We start from the raw sequence: 21890 nt of genomic DNA, 5'->3' as shown, positions 1-21890 counted from the left end.
GGATTTTCCATCTTTCATTTCATATCCCCATTAATTACCAGGTCAAATAACCTGACTCCCTCTGTGCAAGGGACCTAAAGCCAACTCTCTGAGGAGAATTATTTATTTAGTTACAGGCTACCTGTAGCTCTATTTATCATCTTTTATGTGTTTAACCATTGCAATGAGGGAGCTGAGAATACATTTTATTGCTGTCATTTCTAAGCACAAGGCAAACAGTAATTCCATTAGTGGTTGAAATTTGTAATAAATCCATTGGCAAATATGTTATACCTAGAGGAAATCACATAAAATGTTTTTAACGGTAGTAGTATTATATATAGTAATAGGAGGGAAGTGATTAAGAGAAATAAGAAAGCCAAAAGGAATAATTTATGTTTAGAGATAACATACCATCCATGAATCTGGGGTTTAAGTTATAACGGGGTGGGGGGGCATTCTTTTCCCCTCCCCCAGCTGACAAAGACCCTGCCTTTTCCTCAATTCCTCCTCACTTCTGTGCTTTATTATGCAGATGGCAAAAATGGTGAGAAATCAGTTGGAAAGCCTGTACTTCCAAAAGAAAGGGGGAAAATAATTGTGAAAGAAAAGAGAACTGAGTCTGGGTTTGGAAGAATATTTAAGGCTAGGAGTTGAATGAAAATGAGAGCTTCTGGAAGTAACTTCTGTCCATGAGGAATATTTTGAGAGAGGCAATGATCGCAGCAAATATTTTAAGTTCTGCTATACATTAGGAATGTTCTTTGCCACTTCATTAGAGTAAATTGTCTTAAATTATGCCTTTGTTGTTGTTATGGGTTTTCTTAAGATCACTACCATATGTGACTGGTGTACTGCAAAAGAAAGCTCAAGAATGCCTTGTATTATCCCAGTTATGGTTATTGACTCTTTAAAATCCTGAGTTTCACTACCCTGCTGCCTCTAATTTATATTAAGTACTTGGCTTTCACTGCCAGCTAGTTCTAAGCTATAATCCTGAGTGGTCCATTGCCCTAAGGGGAACACCACCCTACAGGTGGCAGCTAGTGTTGAAAGATGCAACAGAGAGCCATACCTCAGAGGTGGCACCTATAACTGTCTCATCCACCTTTATCAGTTCCTGGTAGTGATAATGAGCTATGGTTTTCCACTAGTATGAATGGTCTTCAAGATGTGTGGCTTGGCTAAAGTACACTAAAGTCTCTTCCTGCTCTAGGATGAGTAAGCTAAACAAATCTAGCAAGCGCCACAGTCTATAATCTTTGAAATGTACCCCAAGCTTGATTCCAGACAGAACAGCTACTGATCCAGTACTGATTCAGAGGAGTTTTCTTTCTTTTTTTTTGGTCGTCACCATGGCATGTGCAAATTCCCAGGCCAGCGATCAAATCTGTGCCACAGCAGCAAGTCCAGCTGTTGCAGAGACAATGCCAGATCCTTAACCTACTGCTCCACAAGGGAACTCCGGATTCAGGGGATTCTTGTTGTCTGGATAGAACTGTCAAGTTATCTGAGTCTAGCCATGTTTTCCTCTCACAGAGGTATGGTGAGAAAGACTTCTCCTTGACCAAACTCTGATCAGTATCCTCTAAGCTCTTTTTCAACTAAGCCCCATCCTTGGCCATGTCCTCAACAGCCCAGTTTTAGCAAGAATCTTATTCCAGTTTAGCCAGAATCCCCCACCCTCCACATCTCCATACCCAACTAGGTCTTCATTCTCCATCACTCCCAAGTGACCTCTGATCATCCCAGCCGGCCTTCAGTAAGAATCCCATGAGATCCATTTAACCAAAATCCCTTCCTTACCCTTGATGTTTCCTCTTGATAATCTTCCATCCACCAGCCCCTGCACACACACTGTTCCTTGGGTATAAGTTCCGACTTATCCTTGTTGTATTAGGAGTTGAAACCAGTCCCCCTCCCTTAGAGAGAAACGTCATTGCACTTTTCCCTATACACATCTTAATAACCCTGAATAAAGTCGGCCTTAGTTTTAACAAGTATCATGAATAATTGTTTTCTTTAACAATGGTCAGCCAACCTCAAAGGTTAGATGTAGCCACTGCGGGGCCTGCTTGCTGGGAATGTGTGTGGCGGGTTTGGTCTGAAATTTGCTTCTGTCATCATCTAGTAGAAAGTTAAGAGCAGACATATATAACCCTCAGCATCTTCTACCCATTGAGAACAGCTTACATTTGCCAAAAATGACCTAATGGCTGTAACAAGAGCATATTAGTTTGGATCATTTCACATCACCTACCTCATCATCCAGCGATGATGCTGATTGAAGGATCTGAATCTCGAAGATCTCTCCAGCTACAACATTCCACAATTTCAGTTTCCCTAAAATATACACAGTACCCCCCTCCATGCCTCGAAGCCATTCTATAACCGTGAAAGCACCCCTTGTCTTTCAATCTTCATTTTTGTGTTGATCTTTTCCATCAATAGTAGATAAAGAAACTATCTAGGTTTTTCCAAAGCCAGCAATCCCTGTTTTCAAAGGTGCTATTGAGTAGTGATGGCATAATTGATGTTAGCAATCACCGGAACTCAACAAGAAGCTCCCCACCTCCCCACCCCAAGAGAGTGGAGTGGATTTGTTCACCCGCCTACCAGTCCAAGGAGGCTTCCCCCTGACTCATGCCACCTGAGGGGAGATGTTCTTTGAAGAATGAAGCTGTTCCACTCCCTTCCTCTTTACTTCTTTGGCCTGAAAGCCTCTTACTGATGTCTCCCGCTGCTCTTTCAATGGAGGGTCCTTTCTCCTACACCAGGAGTTCTGCCATTGTAGGAAAAAAACAGCTGGAGACCAGGAAATGGGATTTTAAACTCTCGTTGGGTACCTAGCACTGACAGGTAGAGGTGGCTACATGAACTACTGGTTGAGTTTCCATGGAAACACGAAGCAGTTTGGATAAGCAGTGTTAGCATTAACCAGCACTGTTCCATGGACAAGCTCTTTCTCACGCTCTCTTTTAAGGAGTCCCAAATTCAATTTCCACCAATATTTTATTGAACACCTACTAAGGGCCAAGCGCCATGCTGCTGGAGTACAAAGGTTAGTAAAGCAGAGATATGCCTTCGTCCTCATGAAACGCCAGTCTCGCAGCCTGGAGTATGTTCTGAAGAGAAAGATCTAAGGTACGATAAAAACATAAACCAACCTGATTAAACCATTCAAGAGGTATTGAAACCGACAGCACTGACAGTCTGAACCTAGCCAGGACACAGATTGGGACTAGAACCCATGTGCCTGGATTCGAACCAACCTAAAGCCAGACTGGGACTTAAAACTCACCGTTTTAAACTAGCATCACTTACCCAGTGTCTGGACTCACTGAAGTTCAGTTTCTTCATGTCTCCACACAGAATGAACTCAGTGAGGAGCAAAGTGATAGGCAAGACATAGAGTTATTAATGTGAGAGATGCAAGTGGGAAGGCAAGGAAGCTCTGCCCTGAGGATCTGGTGGGCCACAGTTTTATCATCCAAGGGGAGTGGGGGTTAGAAAGGCCCACCTCTTCCTTTCTGGGAATTGTAGCTTCTCTTTAGTATCAGGTAAGGTGTCTATTCAAATCAGCTGAAGGGCAGTCCTCAAACTCTTGCCCTTGGTCTGAATCTGAAGGCAGGCCTCATCCCATCCCCCAGCCAATGACCTGAGGCAATTCTCACACCTCCACTAGTCAAGCCGGCCTTGTTTCTTGAACCTAGTGTAGTCTCCCAATATTCCCCAGGTTTCCCTCTTTATCTATGATTCGGACTTCTGCAACCACCTGTGCCTACTCTATCCCTATCAGTATGAAATGTGAAACCTTAAAAGATGAGTGGGAGTAGTAGAAGTTTTAAAGTAGATGCACATATATATATATATATATATATATATATATATATATATACTGATGATATATATTTAAACTTTTTTTTTCATTGCCATGGGAAAGTGATGGGGAACATTTGAAGATCCTGCCCCACAGTACATGATCCTCAAACCTCACTTCATATTAGAATTTCCCAAGGTGCTTATTAAAAGGAGAGATGCCCAGTCCTTGCCCCTAATAATTATGTTTGGTAGATTCAGGGTGAGGTCCAAGAAACTGTTGAATAAGCACTCCAGTTGTTTTTGATAAGTCCTGCTCTGCAGATAAGTCCCCTAGAAAACTAATTTATTTCCTCTGCCCCATGTCCCAAAGGAGGTCTTTTCTAAGGCTAGCCTATCTTCCCGCTTCAGGTGGGGAGTGGATTTTGTTTCCCTTTTTGTGGCTTTTGACTATTTTGCTTATCGGTTACCCACAGTGTCCCCACAGACCTCCCCAACTTCCAGGTTTCTCCAATAATTGAAGAGTTCAACTTTGTGACCCTGGGGGCCTACTTCAAACAGCCAACCCCCCACCCAACTCCCCTTACACTTGGCCTGTACCCCCAGAGTTCACTGAGGCTGTCTCAATGATTTTTTTCTTGCTCCTTTCTAGGAGGATGACCAACTGTCTCAATTGCCCAGGACAGAAATGTTTACTGGAATTAGAGATTTTCAATGACATATCCAGGAAAAGTCCGGGGAGACCAAGATGAGTGAGTCATTATAGCAAGAAGCTTGGCTTTCATAAAGGGCTGTGCATTTGAAGAGCTAGAATGGTGACCGGGGGGGAAAAAAGTTTAACGCTTCCTAGTGAGGCAGAATACTAACTCAGGTAGTCAGTGTAGGAGCCTGGGCTTCGATGCATTCTTTGATATGGCCATTGATTAGCATCTGTGACTTAAAGGCTCCAGGGAGTAACATCCCCACAGGCCTTGTTTACTATAGGGAGTGTACCTACACCCAGATGGACATTAATCCTTAATGCCCTGTGACTCAGTTTACAGGAAGAAAAGGGCAAAGAAACTATGTGACTTACGGGACATTGCCACCCCTAGGACCCTATTGGACAAGGACTGATATAGGTAACTGAGCAAGGCCAATGGGAGAAGACCACATCTCTCTGGACCCCATCCTGGTACCCCCCCCCCCTTAAGGAATTAAAAACCCATATAGGACAACAGAGAAAGGGGGGCTCTTCTCATCCCTCCCAGTAACCCTGGGAGCTATCTGCTTTCCTTTAATAAAAACTTTGCTTGCTTGCTGCCTGTGTGTTCGCAGAGTTCATTCTTCAACTGCTGTGAACAAGAACCCAGACTCCGGTACCATCTTTCCGGCATCACTAGTATGCCTGCTTTCTTCACCCCAACTATTTCTAAGCCTTCTTTATTTTCATCCATCTAATTTCTACCTAGATCCATGGAAACAGGAACAAGATAAAGAACTAGAATTTGAAACTCTCTTGACAATTGTAGCTGCTGGTTGCCTGCAGAGACTTGGAAAGGCCAGGTTCTACCTGCCCCTCATGCCATGTAGAGGGGGGAACAATGAATAAACCAGTGTCTAAGTTCATAAGTGTCGTCAATCAACACAATCAGACCCCCTTCCCCCAGCTCCAGGTAATTAGAAGTCTGTGTCTTCAGTCCTGTGGCTTGAAGAGTTATACGGGATCCAAATGGCAGGCCTCCTACTGAGAAATTCTCAGTTCCTTGTAATTCATGTTAAAGCAAGAATTAGAGCTTTGGTTATGTGAAATTCCCTTCCCTCCAAGGTGACCCACCAGCCCCCATTGCCCCAGGCTTGTCGGGTTGCTTAGAGGGAAAATGTTACTTTCTGCTCAGGGAGGAAGGACTGAGCCAATATTCACTGAAAACCATCTATGTGTTAGGACCCACCATAGCCCTTTTAAAAACCCATCTTCCTCCTCAAACCAAGCCTAGGAAGAAGACCTTTACAATTCCCCTTGACAAAGGAGGAAATTGATACACAGACAATGATGGTAGCAGAGTCAAGGTCACACAGCTGGAAGGTACAGAGCAAAGATCCAAGAAGCAGAAAGGGATGGGGCAACAGCTTCTCCTTCAGCTGGCACACCCCGTGTCTTCTCATGGGGTTCCTGCTCCCCGTTCCCCATCTCTGCAGGAAAGGAGGAAACTTCACAACCTGAAAAACAGAAGCTCCCAGGGCCCTACTCGTCCTCTGAGCAGAACCCAGACCCTTAGACAGCTGGGCGCTGCGCAGGCATGTTCTCCACTTTGTCTCTCCAGGAGCAGCCCACGCTGGCCCTGACCATGTGTCCTGCCTCCCGAGGGGCCTCCATGCTGACTGGCTCACAGGTGATCTTCCCCAGGCCCAGCTTCATTCTCCTCCCCCAGCTCCTAGCTGATCTCTAGCCTTTTCAGTTGCTGGCCATTTTCAGAGGGTTCTAAGCATCTGAGATGATCCTGATTTCAGAGAAACAGCAGTGAATGATGGCTTGGAGGGAGATCTTAATTTTCTGCTCAGGAATTGAAACCGAGCAGCCTGGATGAAAACCAGGCATCCTAATTACTAGATGAGCTAGAGGCTAAAAGAATTGCCCCTATTCTTGCCCCCTATCGAAAGCAAGAATGTTTCAAGGAGGCAAAGACTGTGAAAATAGGTATAAAGTTTATTGGTAGCAACACAGTACAACATGTGGAAGAGTGGTACCGGAGTCCGGGTTCTTGTTCACAGCAGTCGAATAATGAACTACGCAAACACACAGACCACAAGCAAGCAAAGTTTTTATTAAAGGAAAGCAGATAGCTCCCAGGGTTACTGGGAGGGATGAGAAGACCCCCCTTTCTCTGTTGTCCTATACGGGTTTTTAATTCCTTAAAGGGGGGGAGTACAGGATGGGGTCCAGAGAGATGTGGTCTTCTCCCATTGGCCTTGCTCAGTTACCTATATCAGTCCTTGTCCAATAGGGTCCTAGGGGTGGCAATGTCCCGTTAAGTCACATAGTTTCTTTGCCCTTTTCTTCCTGTAAACTGAGTCACAGGGCATTAAGGATTAATGTCCATCTGGGTGTAGGTACACTCCCTATAGTAAACAAGGCCTGTGGGGATGTTACTTCCTGGAGCCCTTAAGCCACAGATGGCAATCAATGGCCATATCAAAGAATGCATCGAAGCCCAGGCTCCTACACTGACTACCTGAGTTAGTATTCTGCCTCCAGAGCACATAGAGGAGTGGTTTATTTAGGTCAGAAGCAAAGAAGTAATACTCTAACGAGGGGTTTGGGTGCGGGGCTCCCCCTGAGTGGGGAGCGAGCCCGAAAGGTGATTTAAATCACTTAAATAGCACAGTTCTTCCAGGTCTTTGTTTACCTTTACCCAAGTTATCTTGTTTTATTTCTCACAACTGACTGGACATAGGACACTCCCTGACATGCCTGTGCATCTTTTGGCAAAGACGGTTTTCATAGCAGAGGGTGCTGGGACGGTGTCAGGACTTATTATGGTCTGGTGCCCCCAATTTTGACCCCAGGAGTCTTACTGTGCATGTGTAATTGGGGAGGTCTCCTTGACCCCAGGAGTGATTGAAGTGGTATTCTTACCTTTCTACTTTGGCTCTTGCAATTAACTTTCTCCTTGAAGGGTCAAAGAGAAGCAAGACCCAATTTATGTGGCTTAACAAGTCCCAGTTGTTCTCAGCCGAGGGGCCCATCTACCTCCTACCTCAATTCACTTAGAGGAGCCCATCCAGTTCACCTCTTCTTTTGATAAAACTTAAGAAAAAATGGCATTTCTTTTTTTTTTTTTAGGGCCACACCCTGATCATATGTTCCCAGGCTAGGGCTCGAATTGGAGGTGCAGCTGCTGGTCTATACCACAACCACAGCAACCTGGTGCATCTGTGACCTACACCACACCTCAGGGCAACGCCAGCTCCTTAACCCACTGAGCAAGGCCAGGGATCAAACCTGAGTCCTCATGGATACTAGTCCGGCTCATCACAACTGAGTCACAACAGAAACGCCCAAAAATGGCATTTCTATCTAGATTGACTGATGTGTGGAGAAGCCAGTTGGTCTCTTTATAGTTCACAAGCCATATATTGTTCATCAGGCCCTAGAGTTTAGTCAGGAATGAATTTATGCAATGCCAAGAAACACCACATCCCCAAGCGTTTCCCTGGCTTTTCCATATGGTAGAGCTATTGTCCACCAACCCAGAAACGTTGGGCTCCCTAACAACACTCCCTCCAAGGAGCTTATCCTCTTCCAAAATCAGAGGCCAAACTCACATACCAACTAAGGAGCAGGGAAAAAGTTCCCACTTCCATTTTCGATGTTCCACATCCCTCTGCTCCCCAAAGCTGAGGCATGATGCAAATGGTATTTTCAGGAGGAGCTCTTGAGTATTTGGATGTTGTTCCCAGGTAAATAGGAATATTTCATTTTTAATTAAACCACAGGTACAATGTAATCAAAATGTGTGTACAAGCCCTTTATTTCAATAGTCTCTTTTCTGTCTAGGTTAGGTCTTGGGCTTATAGTCAGATGGCTAACAGAGGTTCTCAGTCTTATTTTATGAGGGCCATGGAGAAGAAAGGCAGGATAAATCCCAACTGGGAAAAATAGAGGAAAAACAAGTATTTTGGATCTCTTTTTTGGTGGGCAATTTATTCTCTGTGATGACAGCCTAGATGTTAACCCTAAACCAACACTTAATTTTTTTTTAGGGCTGCACCCACGGCATATGAAATTCCCAGGCTAGGGGGTCAAATTAGAGCTGCGGCTGCCAACCTACACCACAGATCACAGTAACGCCTGATCCTTAACCCACTGAGCGAGGCCAGGGATCAAACCCACATCCTCATGGATACTAGTCTGGATCGTTACCACTGAGCCACAACAGGAACTCCCCTGATCTAACTCATCACTCACACTGTTCAAATTTCCAAAAAGCTACTTGGTCTCACCATCTCCGACACTTGGGAAAAACAGTGACATCAAATTACACGTTTGAAACCAGCTATAAATGGAAACAAATAAAAATCATTATAAAAGAAAAATTTACACGTTCACTGTAAGTTAACTGCTGCTCTTTTTAACTTGCGTATCTTTCTTCAAGTTGATTGTTTGTGTTAGCAGAGGATGCCCCAAAGCAGAGTGGCCATGCAGAGCCTTCCTCAGATACGGCATCTGCCGGATGGGTAGCAGAGTTTTCTTCCAGACAGCATCCGATTCAGCATCGACAGCCAAGACCTACTTCCTTAAACCTGCCCCCAAACCCAAGTCACCTGCCACCAAGCCCAAATCCTCTAAGTTCTGTAAGACCATCCCTCTCCCCACTCCGCCACGTTTCTCCATGACCTTCATTCTCCTTCACTGCATGTCAATAAGCCAGATTCTCTTTGGCAACAGTGTCTTCCTCGTGACTTTTCCCTGGAGGCAGTGAGTAAGCACAAGGGTTCCAGAACCAACACTGCTGCTCCATACCAAATGCTTGAATAAATTACTTTCTTGGGGACTCACTTGTCACCTGAAAAATAGGTGAGCAGAAGTGGCTTAGATAACCATGAATAATCTACATGCAAGCATAAAATTCACTTTGTTTTTACAAATATTAAATTTTTCTTTAGTGTGTACTCATTTGTTCCCAGATGATGAAATTAAATTTAAACCAATATGGGAAACTTGATGCAACCTCGTAATTTTAGCAGAGTTTTCTGTCCTTTTAGGTTTAGAATGTGACAGCAGCATCATCATAGGTCCCTGTGCAGCCCTAAGTCCTTTTCCCAACACACCTGACTCCTGGTCTGCCTGTCCACATCTAGGGGGCTCACCCTTGACCCCTGTCTAAGTGCTGCAGAGGACAAGCCAAATATCTGAGTGCACAGAGGTAATAAAGATGTTACTCATCAGACTCTTGGTTATTCCTCTGCTAATTTTCTCCAACCCAGTGGGGTATCTTGGGTGATCCTACAGGCAGTCCTGTCTCCTCCCCCATCAAACCCTGTGAGCCGCCCTGGCTTGACCCACCAGCAGCACAGGCCTCCTGCAGAGGTCAAGTGACAGAACAGTCCCTGCTCCTGACGCACCTCTCAGCTCACCCAGGGCCAATAGGAAAACTCCAGTGTGTCTGCCACGCCATGCAGGGGGGACCCAGCTGGCTCCTACTGTCTCTCCCTCGCCCACTCAGCTGTGCCTCTATACAGACCTCTCTGTTCAGAGCTCAGAAGCAAGTCCACATGTTCAATTTGACTCTCAACTTCTGGAGGATCCTCTTGGGCTCTTCCTCCCAGGTCCAGAAGCTGCTTCCTCTCAAAAAAGAAAGAGGAGTGTTCCCTTGTGGCTCAATAGGTTATGAACCTGACTAGTATCCATGAGGATGTGGGTTCAATCCCTGGTCCCGCTCAGTGGGTTAAGGATTTGGCATTGCTGCAAGGAGTGGCGTAAGCAGCAGATGGTAAATCTGGAATTGCTGTGGCTGTGGCATAGGCCAATAGCTGTAGCTCTGGTTCAATCCCTAGCTTGGGAACTTCCATATACCACAGATATGGCCCTAAAAAAAAAAAAAAAAGAAAAAGCAAAAAAAAAAAAAAAAAAAAAAAAAAAGAGACTAGGAACTCTGTGTTAAGACAGACCTCTGCTTCCTTCAGAAAGCCCTTCACTTCCTTCCAGCAATTCTTATGTTTTCTTTCCTAGCGGGACAACAGGACAAACTAGCTTGGGTCCCCTCAACCAACTTTGCCACCTGCTTCCCATCTGGATGGCTCCCAAGACACTGAGGCAGAATCCAAAGGTCTCATGGAACCAATTCAGTTATTTCCTCCTCCAGGAAAGCATTTTTATGTCATAACATAAAATGTGCCTGGACTTCCTGAAATGAAACCCTTCAGGTCCCAACTTTCTTCTCACGGCCAGAGGCAGGCACTAGCTCCAGGTGTTGGATCCTGTCTCACCCCTGCGTGGGCGTGTCCTTTGGGACACGAGGCTGAGGTGAGGGTCTGAGCAGAGCTGCGTGTGTGGGAGTCACACAGGGATTGGAGAGGCTTCCCCAGCACCATGTCGTGTGGAGCTCAAGCAGTTAAGGGACTTGTTCATGCTATGTCCCCAAGACAGAGACAGAAACAAGACTAACGCTGTAAAGAGAAGGCAGCAGCTGGGTCTGCTTTCCCTCCGCCTGTGGAACTGTGAAAATGATTACTGCTCAGCGGGTGAAATCGGTGGTGTAAAGTGAGAGAGTGTGACTGCAAAGCGATGAAGCAGGTCTTAGGTGACCAAGAGGGAGCAAGTGAGGAGCTGGGGAGTGGACCAGGAGAAAGTCTGACCAAAACACAAAGTGAAATCTGGCCACCACAGTGGGGTAAGTGCAAATACGTTCTCTTAACACATTTCATTGATGTTTGTGAAACTTTAGCAGCAATGCTGTTCAGAGCAGCATGTTTTTAATAGGAAAAACTTGGGGAACCCAGCTCACCAACAAAGTGGGACAGGCTAAACAAATCATAGCACATCCATCTGATAGACTATGACCCAGTCTTTAACAATATTGAGGGAAAATATTGAATAAAATCAGATGTTCACCATATCTTGTTAAATAAAAAAGCAAGCCACAAAACAGTATGTACATCTGCTTATATTTTTGTTCAAGAAAAAAATGTAAAGACATAGGAAAGAACTCCAAAAGGATCTATCTCAGAGATGTTAACCCCCCCACTGCCCAACACACACACATACACACACCCCCCTACCCCCCGACCCAGGGAGGTAGAATTACATGGGATTTTCACTTACTTTTTAAAAATCTGTGTATGTTTAAAACTTCCCTATCAACAGATACTCTTTTGTAATCCATGGAAGAAAACCAAAAATGGTAGGGTTTTTGCGCTTTTTTTTTTTTTTTTTTTTTTTTTTTTAAGGGCTGCTCCTGCAGCACATGGAAGTTCCCAGGCTAAGGATCAAATCAGAGCTATAGCCGCCAGCCTGCACCACAGCCACAGCAATGTGGGATCCAAACTGCATCTATGACCTACACCACAGCTCATGGCACTGCTGAATCTCTGACCCACTGAGCAAGGCCAGGGATTGAACCCACATCCTCATGGATACTAGTTGGATTCATTTCCACTGCACCACAATGGAAACTCCCAAAAATGTTTTTAAAAGACTAAAAGCCAATGAAAAATAATATCTGACCATTGAGAGCCGTATCAAAATGCTGACATTTGTTCAAATGTGCACCTGGGAATTTTCAGTGGCAGAAAGACAAGGACAAAGCAGTGGGTCCAAACAGCTTACCTTAGGGAGGCTGAGAAGAACTTCTACTGAGTCATGCAAAACACTAAAGAGAAGGAGAAAGAGACTTGGGAGAAGAAAACGGCAGTGAAGAAGTGAGATGACCAGAACCTAGGTGAGGAATCAGGCTTGGCAGAGAAAGCAGGAAGGAGAAAACCAGGGAATCTTGCAGGGCAAGAAATAGCAAAATTTGATAACAGCCCCTGCATGGGGATGGGTAAAAACGAGAATTATGTCCCAAATGACCTCCTGCAGACCTGGGACACGGCTTGCTGTGGGAGGACGTTGGGGTTTAAAACGCCTGTTTGAAAAGAAAAATGTTAATGACGTTATCATCCTACACTTAGCCAAGGCAAGGATATATCTCAGAACTAGAAATATCCTTGGAGTTCCCACTGAGGCTCGGTGGCTAACGACCCAACTAGTATCCATGAGGATGTGGGTTCGATCCCTGGCCTTGCTCAGTGGGTTAAGGATCTTGCATTGCCATGAGCTGTGGTGTAGCTCAAAGATGTGGCTTGGATCCTTCATTGCTATGGCTGTGGTGTAGGCCAACAGCTGTGGCTCCAATTGGACTCCTAGCCTGGGAATCTCCATGTGCCCCAGGTGTGACCCTAAAAAGACAAAAGACAAAATATATATATATATATATATATGTATATATATATATATATATACACATATCCCAAATCAGCTAATTCAGAGATTAAAAACAAGTAGAGGAATCATCTCCTTATTAGTTTTAGAAAAGAAAATTTCTAAAGGAAATAAGGTTGTGATGAGAGCAAGTACAAAGGAACATGGAATGGTGTTGGACCAACGTTCATGGAAATGCTTTTCAGAACTGGAAGCAATATATCCCTATCACGTAGCAAATTCGATAAATGCAGATACAATTACCTGTACACACTGTTCCTACTAAATTAAAGGGTCCTTCTAAAGTTTTCTCTTTGTATTCTTCCTCCAAAGTGCCTAATAAATTACCTTACCTGTAGTAAGTGTTCAACACATGTCCATGAGGAGTTCTCTTGGGTTCTCTTCAGTGGGCTCAGGATCCAGCATTGTCACTGCAGCAGCTCAGGTTACTGCTGTGGTGTGCGTTCAGTCCCTGGCCGAGGAACTTCAACATGCCGCGGGTACAACCAAATAAGAAAAAAAAAAAAAAAAAAAAAAAGTCTGTGGAAAGAATAAACAAAGGCAGTTAATAATTCCATTTCATCCTTCCTATAGGCCAAAGGAAAGGATAAGATTAACCGCAAACTAGATGATTACTGCCTGTAAAATGAATCCACTTAGACTCACAGACTGTCACAGATAGAAGGAATTTTAGAAATCAAGTCCAGTGGTTTTGCTGTGCTCCTTTCTGTCACCTTGGGGTGAGGAGTGACCCATCTTCACTGTCAAAGAGAGCTACTCAGCTTTCATCTGTTTTATATTTCATCTGTTTTATATATCCAAATAAAATTTCATTTGTGCAAGTTTTTGAAGACAAGCAAAATCTGAAAAACCATTGAATCTGAAGCCCTCTCATTTCATAAGATAAGGAAACGGCAGATGACAGATGCAGAGCTGTGGCTAGAAACCAGTTCTTCTGACACTTTGCCCAAAGTTCTTCCTAACATGTCAACCCTTTGTATGGAGTATGTTTTTCAGGCCACTTCCATGTAGACCTGCCAGATGAAACACCTGATGCCCATTACATTTGAATATCAGATTAACAGCAGAAAAATTTTAGTATGTCTCAAATATAGCTGCACTTGTCCAGCTGTCCAAACACTGGGGTCCATAAATGTTCCATCTCAGAAGCTCTAAATCACCAAGACCTTCAGTGTACTGCCAGCAAGAGACTACTCTTTAATTCCCAATCTGAATGATAAAAACCCAGCTCATAAATCATATTCCCCAGGATGCTCTTATGGACAGAGTCAGGATTAAGCAGCCATTATCACAACCATCCTGACCACTCGTTAGGGTAAAACAAGGGCTTTCCTGTTGAAAATGGAAGGCACGACTGGTCAGTGTTAGCTTAAAGATAATGCCCTCCACATGTTCACAATATAGTGGCTCAAGCAAGCGTGCCCATTTGGGATTGATGAGACTATGTGACTATGTAACAGAGTTGTAATTTCTGTCCTGCTGACTTTTAGGGCCAACTAAACAATTAAGCCATCAATCATCAGTTACTTCCTTGTCTTGGGCATCAAACTGCATTTCTTTCCGGGTAAACTAGTATCTTCTCACTTCCATTTCCATCCCATACGGAGCTCCATCACATATGGCCTTTACCAAGAACATTGCTAGACACAGAGATAAAGTAAAACCCACCCTCCTACCCCCGACATGCCTGCATTCTAGAAAGGGAGGCAAATGTGAAATCTACAAATATAATGAGGGTAAATCAGCCTGAACCACTGTGAGCGCAGGAGGGACAGGTGAGATAGAAGCAAACTGGAAGTTAGACAAAGATGAGAGGGTGAGGTGCAACCACAAGGACAGGACATCATGATCAAAAGTGCAGATGCATGAAACGCCAATGTGCTCAAGCAACTAGGAATGGTTTGGTGTTGCTTAAGTATAAAGTCCATGAAGAAAAAAAAGAAAATGACAAGGTTAAAAATCTGACCTGACTCCACAACAAAATAGAAACCCACTAGAAAAGCTTTAGGCAGGATAGTTACATGGTCAGGCATTGGTTGTGGGTGAAGCTGTCTGGAGGCCATGTGGCAATGGATGTACAGTGCGCTGAAGGGCAAGGGGGACAGTGTACAAAGCCTGGCTTCAAGGAGTAAGGCTTGGTCCACGCAGACGATGGGGACAGTCTCAACTCGGATAATGAGGAAGGGAAAGAGGAGATGAGCTTGAGAAATATCACAAGGTTGAAGAGGCAAGATGTGGTTGAGGGTTTATGTAAATGGTAAGAGAGGCAAGGAAAGGCTGACGCCGTGGGTGAGCAGGTGGCTAACATGCCACCTTATTAGACAGAAATTCCCCTGTTGACTCTCAGATACCTCCTTGTGTCCATTCTTTTGTCTTCACAGATTGAAACCTGCAATTGTTTGTGTGCTTATTTGCTTAGTGGATTCTGCCCCTCTATACTGGGGTAGAACCATGTCTTTTGGTTTTGCTCATCCATATACCATCTGCACTAGCAAAGGGGGTGGCACAGAGTCAGCACACAATAAATAGTCATCCAAGAGAAAGACAAATACCACACACTGCATGGTATCAGATGTGTGGTATCTAAAAATTTTACAGAAGGTTTAACTCCTAGAAAGGGAGAATAGATAATTGGTCGCCAGGGGCTGGGACTTGGGAGAAATAGGGAGAAGTTGATAAAGGGTACAGATCTTCAGTTATATGAAAAACTAGGTCTGGGGACCGCATTATAACATAGGGACTATAGTTTGTTTTTTTTGTTTGTTTTTCTTTTTAGGGCCACACCTGCAGCATATGGAGATTCCCAGGCTGGGATCCAACTGGAGCTATAGCTGCCAGCCTATGCCAAAGCCACAGCAACGAGGGATCCGAGTTGCGTCTGCGACCTACACCACAGCTCACGGCAACGCCGGATCCTTAAGCCACTGAGCGAGGCCAGGGATCAAACCTGCAACCTCATGGTTCCTAGTCGGATTCAATTCCACTGTGCCACAATGGGAACTCCATGGTGACTGTAGTTGATGACACTGTGTTGTATAATTGAAACTTCCTAAGAGAGTAGAACTTCCATGTTCTCTCTCTCAAAAAAAGTAAATACGTGAGGTGATAGATGTGTTAATTAACTCCGTGGGGAGGATTTTTTCAAAATGTGTACATACATCAAACCATCACATTGTATACTTGAAATATCTTAGAATTTTGTGGTGTATACCTTAATAAAACTAAATAAATAGTTGCCAAATAATACGGAATGAGAAAGAGAATAGATAGGGAAAAAAGACACTTTTAATAAGTTCCCTTCAGGACATGGTGAGTTTGAAATGACTGTGTAACAATCCAGGTGGCAGGTGGAAATGAGGGTGAAACTCAGGGAGATTAGGTGAGGAGATAAAGACTTGAATTACCCGCATGTAATAAAAGCTTGGAAGTAAGAAGAGCATCAGCACCCTAATGAAGTTCAGCAATTAAAAGGATTTAGTTCCTCCCACTTTTTAGTCAATTACCTTTTCCTTTGCCTGGAAGTACAGCCTCACAGTCCCCTGAGCGGCTCACAGGGGGAGTGTCGGGCAGCTCCAGGGAACACAGTCCGATGATGAGCTCCAGGGAGGGCCACCCACACCTTTATGACTTTTCCAAGGAGGCATCGTAGGCCTGTATCTTCCCCTCATTTTGCCAACCCAGTTCTCCCAGGTTTTTTAAACAACCCCTGATTTCCAGGAAATCCTCTCCTATGAAATCCTCCCGCACTGGACCACAAAGCAGCGATTACCCCCAAAATCCTGGCCATCAAATAGCCAGTTGCCACTCTGCTTTATCAAAATGCAGAAATCTTATTCTTTGCCCATTCTTTTTCAATTAGACCTTTGTCTGATGTTTGCCTTTAATATCAAATTCAGCCTGTCTTGATGTCCCACTGGTCTATTACCATGTGGTCTCTTGTTTCTGTTCTCCTGACGGTGTGTTCAGCCAGAGCAGGGTCTGTGTACTCTGACCTGGTACAGACCATGAAGAAATCACAGGCTGTCAGTTAAGATGACTGGACCTCCTGGATTTTTGAGAACCATTCTTTCAAAAATGTTCACCCTATGACCAGGTGATATGTCAAATTATGTATTTTGGCTCAGAAAACAAGGTTGGGGCAGGAATCCATGGTAGATCGCCTGGTATTTACAATTTTTATACTTTTTAAATTTTAGATATGCACACACCCATACATACATACACATGCTTTTTATAAATAACTGAAAAAGAAAGCTGAGCTTCTAAATTCCTGGCTTTTCTAAAGCCCAAAGGGCTTCTTTGACTTGAAAGTTAAATAAAAACTAGAAATGACAATGTCCAAGATCAAAATGATGAAATATATTTATGTCTATGTGCCACAATAAGAACTTTTCAGTGATGGGTAAATTAGGAACAAATTTATCTACAAATAACAGGAAGGCATTTTCCCTCTAACAAGTTTAGAGACGGTCAGACCCCAACTGGCATAGTAGCTGCCCAGAGGGACCCATGGAGACCCAGGCTCCTCCAGTCTGTCCAGTTTGCCACTCTTGGTACCACTGGCTCTATCCTCATTCTTGTCATCACGTGGATAGTGATGGCTGCACCACCTCCAAGTTTAATGTCCCCAGGAAGATGAAGAAAGTGGAGAAGGGGAAAAGAGAGAAAGGAAATTTCTTTGTTGTTTTATTCACGAAGGGAAACCCTCTCCAGTGAATTTTACCTACGTCTCACTGACCATCTCCAGCTACAAGGAGACAGAGATCAAGTTTGTAGATGTTATGGCTTCTATGATGGGGGTAGGTATGAGATAGAGAAATGAAAACCAGAGCTGCCAATCAAGCACTTTAGACTTAAGAATAAATTTAAGTATCATTATTATATCTGCACATTTCCCAAAAACCTTATGAGCACATCTTAAGCTAATTTACTTTTGCTGATGTTGATTTGCTTGCATGACCTTATGTCAAAATTTTCCACTTTATATTAACAATAATACCCTCCTTTTTCGTATGGTCTATTTTATCAAAGTAAGGTAGGAAAACAATTGAAAATATTTCTACCTGCTAGTTCAGTTAATTAGGTGAATAAGGTGTATTTTTAACTACATGTTACTCTGTCAGTTTAGTTCCTGGAATTTACCCCAGCAGTGGAAAGAACTTCTTTGGATGGAAATCAACAGTACCAAAGATAATTTTACCTATCTTCCCACATTTTTGCCCTGCATGGCGCGTTATATAAATTGGAGCTGAGGCAGCTATAAAGTCAGAGAATGGATTTTGTCTGGATGGAGCTCTTCACAGAGAAGTGCTTCGTCTCCACCTGGTGGACAACCTTATCAATTGCAGTTCTCGGGCCAGGCTGCCCTTTGGGATGACTTAGTGGTGCTTGTCAACAATCCCAATACCCAGGCCCCTCCTCAGACTAACTCCATCAGATCTGGACCAGAACCCAGACATTAGTATTTTTTTAAAGATATACAGTTAATGTGCAATTAGAGTTAAGAAACACTGAGTTAGAAGCATCTCTAAATAGATGAACACTGGACATTCATTCCTCTTGCAAGATCTCCACAAAGGAAAAAGAGCAATCTGTGTAGGTAAATTCTTGTTATTTTCCAGAGGCCCCTTTACAATTTACAGAGGGGGGAATCACCAAGGAGTTGCTAAGAATATAAGAAATCTAAATCCAAATGACTTCCTGACTCTCCCTATGATAAGACAGAATGTGCTGAACACACACACACACACACACACACACACACACACACACACGGACTGGTCCCTCTGCAAAACTGCCATACTAGTAGTTTCGACATGATTTTGATACTTTATATATTTACCAAAAACTTTCTCATGTTTTCTCATTTAATTCTCTCAAGAAGCCATGAAGGTGGGATTCCTTCTTCCCATGAGTGTTAATACTCACCTAAGAACACAGAGCCCTGAGGTGTCTTAGGTGCACACTCAGACCCTGCTTTTCCCTGCATCTTCTCCTCATTAAAACTTCCTTCCAGGGGAGTTCCCACTGTGGCTCAGCGAGTTAAGAACCTGACATAGTGTCAGTGAAGATGCGGGTTCAATCTCTCGCTTCATTCAGTGGATTAAGGATCTCACGTTGCTGAAAGCTGCGGTGTAGGTCACAGGTGTGGCACTGATCTCATGTTGCTGTGACTCCACTTCAACCCCTAGACTGGGAATTTCCAAATGCTGCAGGTGCAGCCCTAAAAAGACAAAAAAAATAAATAAAAAATAAATAAATAAATAAAAACAATTTACTTTGAAGGAGTTCGATTGTGGTGCAGCACGTTAAGGATCCAGCGTTGTCACTGCAGTGGCTTGGGTTGCTGCTGCGGCAGGTCTGATCTCTGGTTCAGGAACTTCCACATGCCATGATCACAGTCAAAACAAAACAAAAAAATTAATTTGCCAGATAACACCATACTGTGTAACTGAAGTTTTCTAGAACTTAAATTTTGTCACTAGAGAGAAAAGAGTAAATACGTGAGGCAATGGGTGTGTTAATTAACTTGATGCCCTTGCTCAGTGGGTTAATGATCTGGTGTGGCCATGAGCTGTGGTGTAGGTCACAGATGCAGCTTGGATCTGGCGTTGCTGTGGCTGTGGTGTAGGCCGGCGGCTACAGCTCCAATTAGACCCCTAGCCTGGGAACCTCCATATGCCGCAGGTGTGGCCCTAGAAAAGACGAAAAGACAAAAAAAAAAAAAAAGGAGACCAGTTCTACTTTTGGCAATATCGGATGGTTCTGATCAACTTGAAAAATTATACAAAAAATAAAAAAATTTTAAATAAATACATTTAAAAAAAGGGAGTTCCCATCACGGCACAGCAGAATCCGACTAGGAACCATGAGGATGCAGGTTTGATCCCTGGCCTTGCTCAGTGGGTTAAGGATCTGGTGTTGCTGTGAACTGTGGTGTAGGTTGCAGAAGCAACTCAGATCTGGCATTGCTGTGGCTGTGGCATAGGCCTGTAACTAAGCTCTGATTAGACCCCTAGGCTGGGAACCTCCACATGCCACTGGTGTGGCCCTAAAAAGACAAAAAGACAAAAAAAAATAAGAAAAAATGAAAATTGTAGAAATATGTATCATTAAAAGAGTGAAAAGGCAAGACAGAGAGTGAAATAAAAATATTTGCAACACATATAAATGACAAAAGAGCTCACTATCTAGAAGATATAGAATTCCTACAAATAAATACGAAAAAGACTGACAACACAATTTAAAAATGGGCAAGAGACTTAGCAAAATGAGGCAGTCAAATAGTCAATAAATCTATGAAAGTCTCTCAACCTCAGTAGTAATCAAAGAAATGCAAATTAAAATCATACACTATCAAGCGATTGTGAGCAACTGCAACTCTCATACACTGCTGGTGATAATATACTTTGGCACAACCATCTTGGGAAACCGATAGCATCTTCCAAAGTTGAACATACAAATATGTTCTATGATTTAGCATTCAACTCCTAGGTACACTCTCACGGATAAGCAGAGAATGTTTATAGCAACATTATTTGTAGATAACAAAAAAAATAGAAACCTTAATGTGCATCAGAAACAGAATGGATAAATTATGATATATAATGCAATACTAAATAGCAACAAAAGTGAAAACAACTATACAAATTTTGTGGATAAATCTCATGAGTATAATTTAGCACAAATGGAATCAGGCACAACAAATGCAACCTTTTTTCCCATTTTATGCATTCTGCCCTGTTAGAAATTTAAAAAGTTGGTTGCCTTTTAGTGATAGGGAGAGGCAGTGATAGAACTGAGAGTAATGATAGAATTTTTGCTTTGAGTTTTCATTAGTAGATGTATTCACTTTGTGATAATTCATTGAGCTGTATACATTTTTGTGCACTTCAATCTTTTTAAGTTTTTTTTAAAAAACTAGGATATTCAAAAATAGTTTTGTTAAGAATGAAGTCTTCCTTGAGCTTTTCACCTTAAATAGGGGACTTTTAATTGACGAGATATAACTGGCAGTGTGCCTCAAACTTTACTGTACACGACTTGTCTGGTGATCTTGTTTAACAAGGCAGATTTCATCCAGGAGTCTAGGGTGGAGCCCAAGATTCTCCATTCCTAGCAAGCTTCCAAGTGATGCCCATGCTGCTGGTCCTCTGACTGCACTGTAGACACAAGGACCTAGGGCGTCCTTCCCAAACTATGCTCTTCAAACAGTAATGCTGCACAAATTATTTATAGGTGCTATTAAAACTATTAAAATTTTAATCAAAATTTACTTTTAAAAATAATCCTAAACACTTTTAGGTTCATCCTCTTATTTTATGATAATTCATCTCTTAAAATAAGTGTATCATAAACTTATCTTTGACAAAACAGATAAAAAACAGTCAATGCTCAAAAAATATAGCTATGTCCCAGGCACTATAACATGACATTTAATCCAGAAGAATATGCCATGAAGTGGCAGGAAACATTGCCTGATGATAAACAAATGTTGGCATATTGCTAGATAAGTACCACTTGGTAACTGGACTTAACTGGCATATCTATGTTGGACTGTCTGTTACAGGAGCCAACAACATTTTTCTGTATGAATCCAAGTGGTAAAAATTTCAGGCATTGCAGACCACAGGTGCACAAACACTCAACTCTGTTGTTATAGTGTGACTGCAGCTATAGGTAGATACATGAAGGACATGCCTGTGACCTACTAAATAGATCCATGGTCTACTGGCCAGTGATGTATCTTGTCTTAAAATAGCCACTTAATACATCAGCTGAGAAAACGTTTTAAATATCTCATTTGTTTTCTATTAAAAAAGTCTAATATTAGTTTTAATTCTGACCAATAATCCATGTACTTATTTTATCTCAAGAACACCATTTTGGAGAACACCCATCGTGGCGCAGTGGTTAATGAATCCGACTAGGAACCATGAGGTTTCGGGTTCAAGCCCTGGCCTTGCTCAGTGGGTTAAGAGTCCGGCGTTGCCATGAGTTGTGGTGTAGGTTGCAGACGAGGCTCAGATCCGATGTTGCTGTGGCTCTGGTGTAGGCTGGCAGCTACAGTTCCGATTCACCCCTAGCCTGGGAACCTCCATATGCCACGGGAGCGGCCCAAGAAATGGCA

Source organism: Sus scrofa, chromosome 14 (genome assembly GCF_054392235.1).
Source record: "Sus scrofa isolate SSC_HxYL_T2T_F1_AM1 chromosome 14, Sscrofa_HxYL_maternal_Yorkshire_Landrace_v2.0, whole genome shotgun sequence".
In the NCBI taxonomy this organism is placed as follows: Eukaryota; Metazoa; Chordata; class Mammalia; order Artiodactyla; family Suidae; genus Sus; species Sus scrofa.
The sequence above is the reverse complement of the archived record's forward strand: the minus strand, read 5'-3'. Positions refer to the sequence as shown.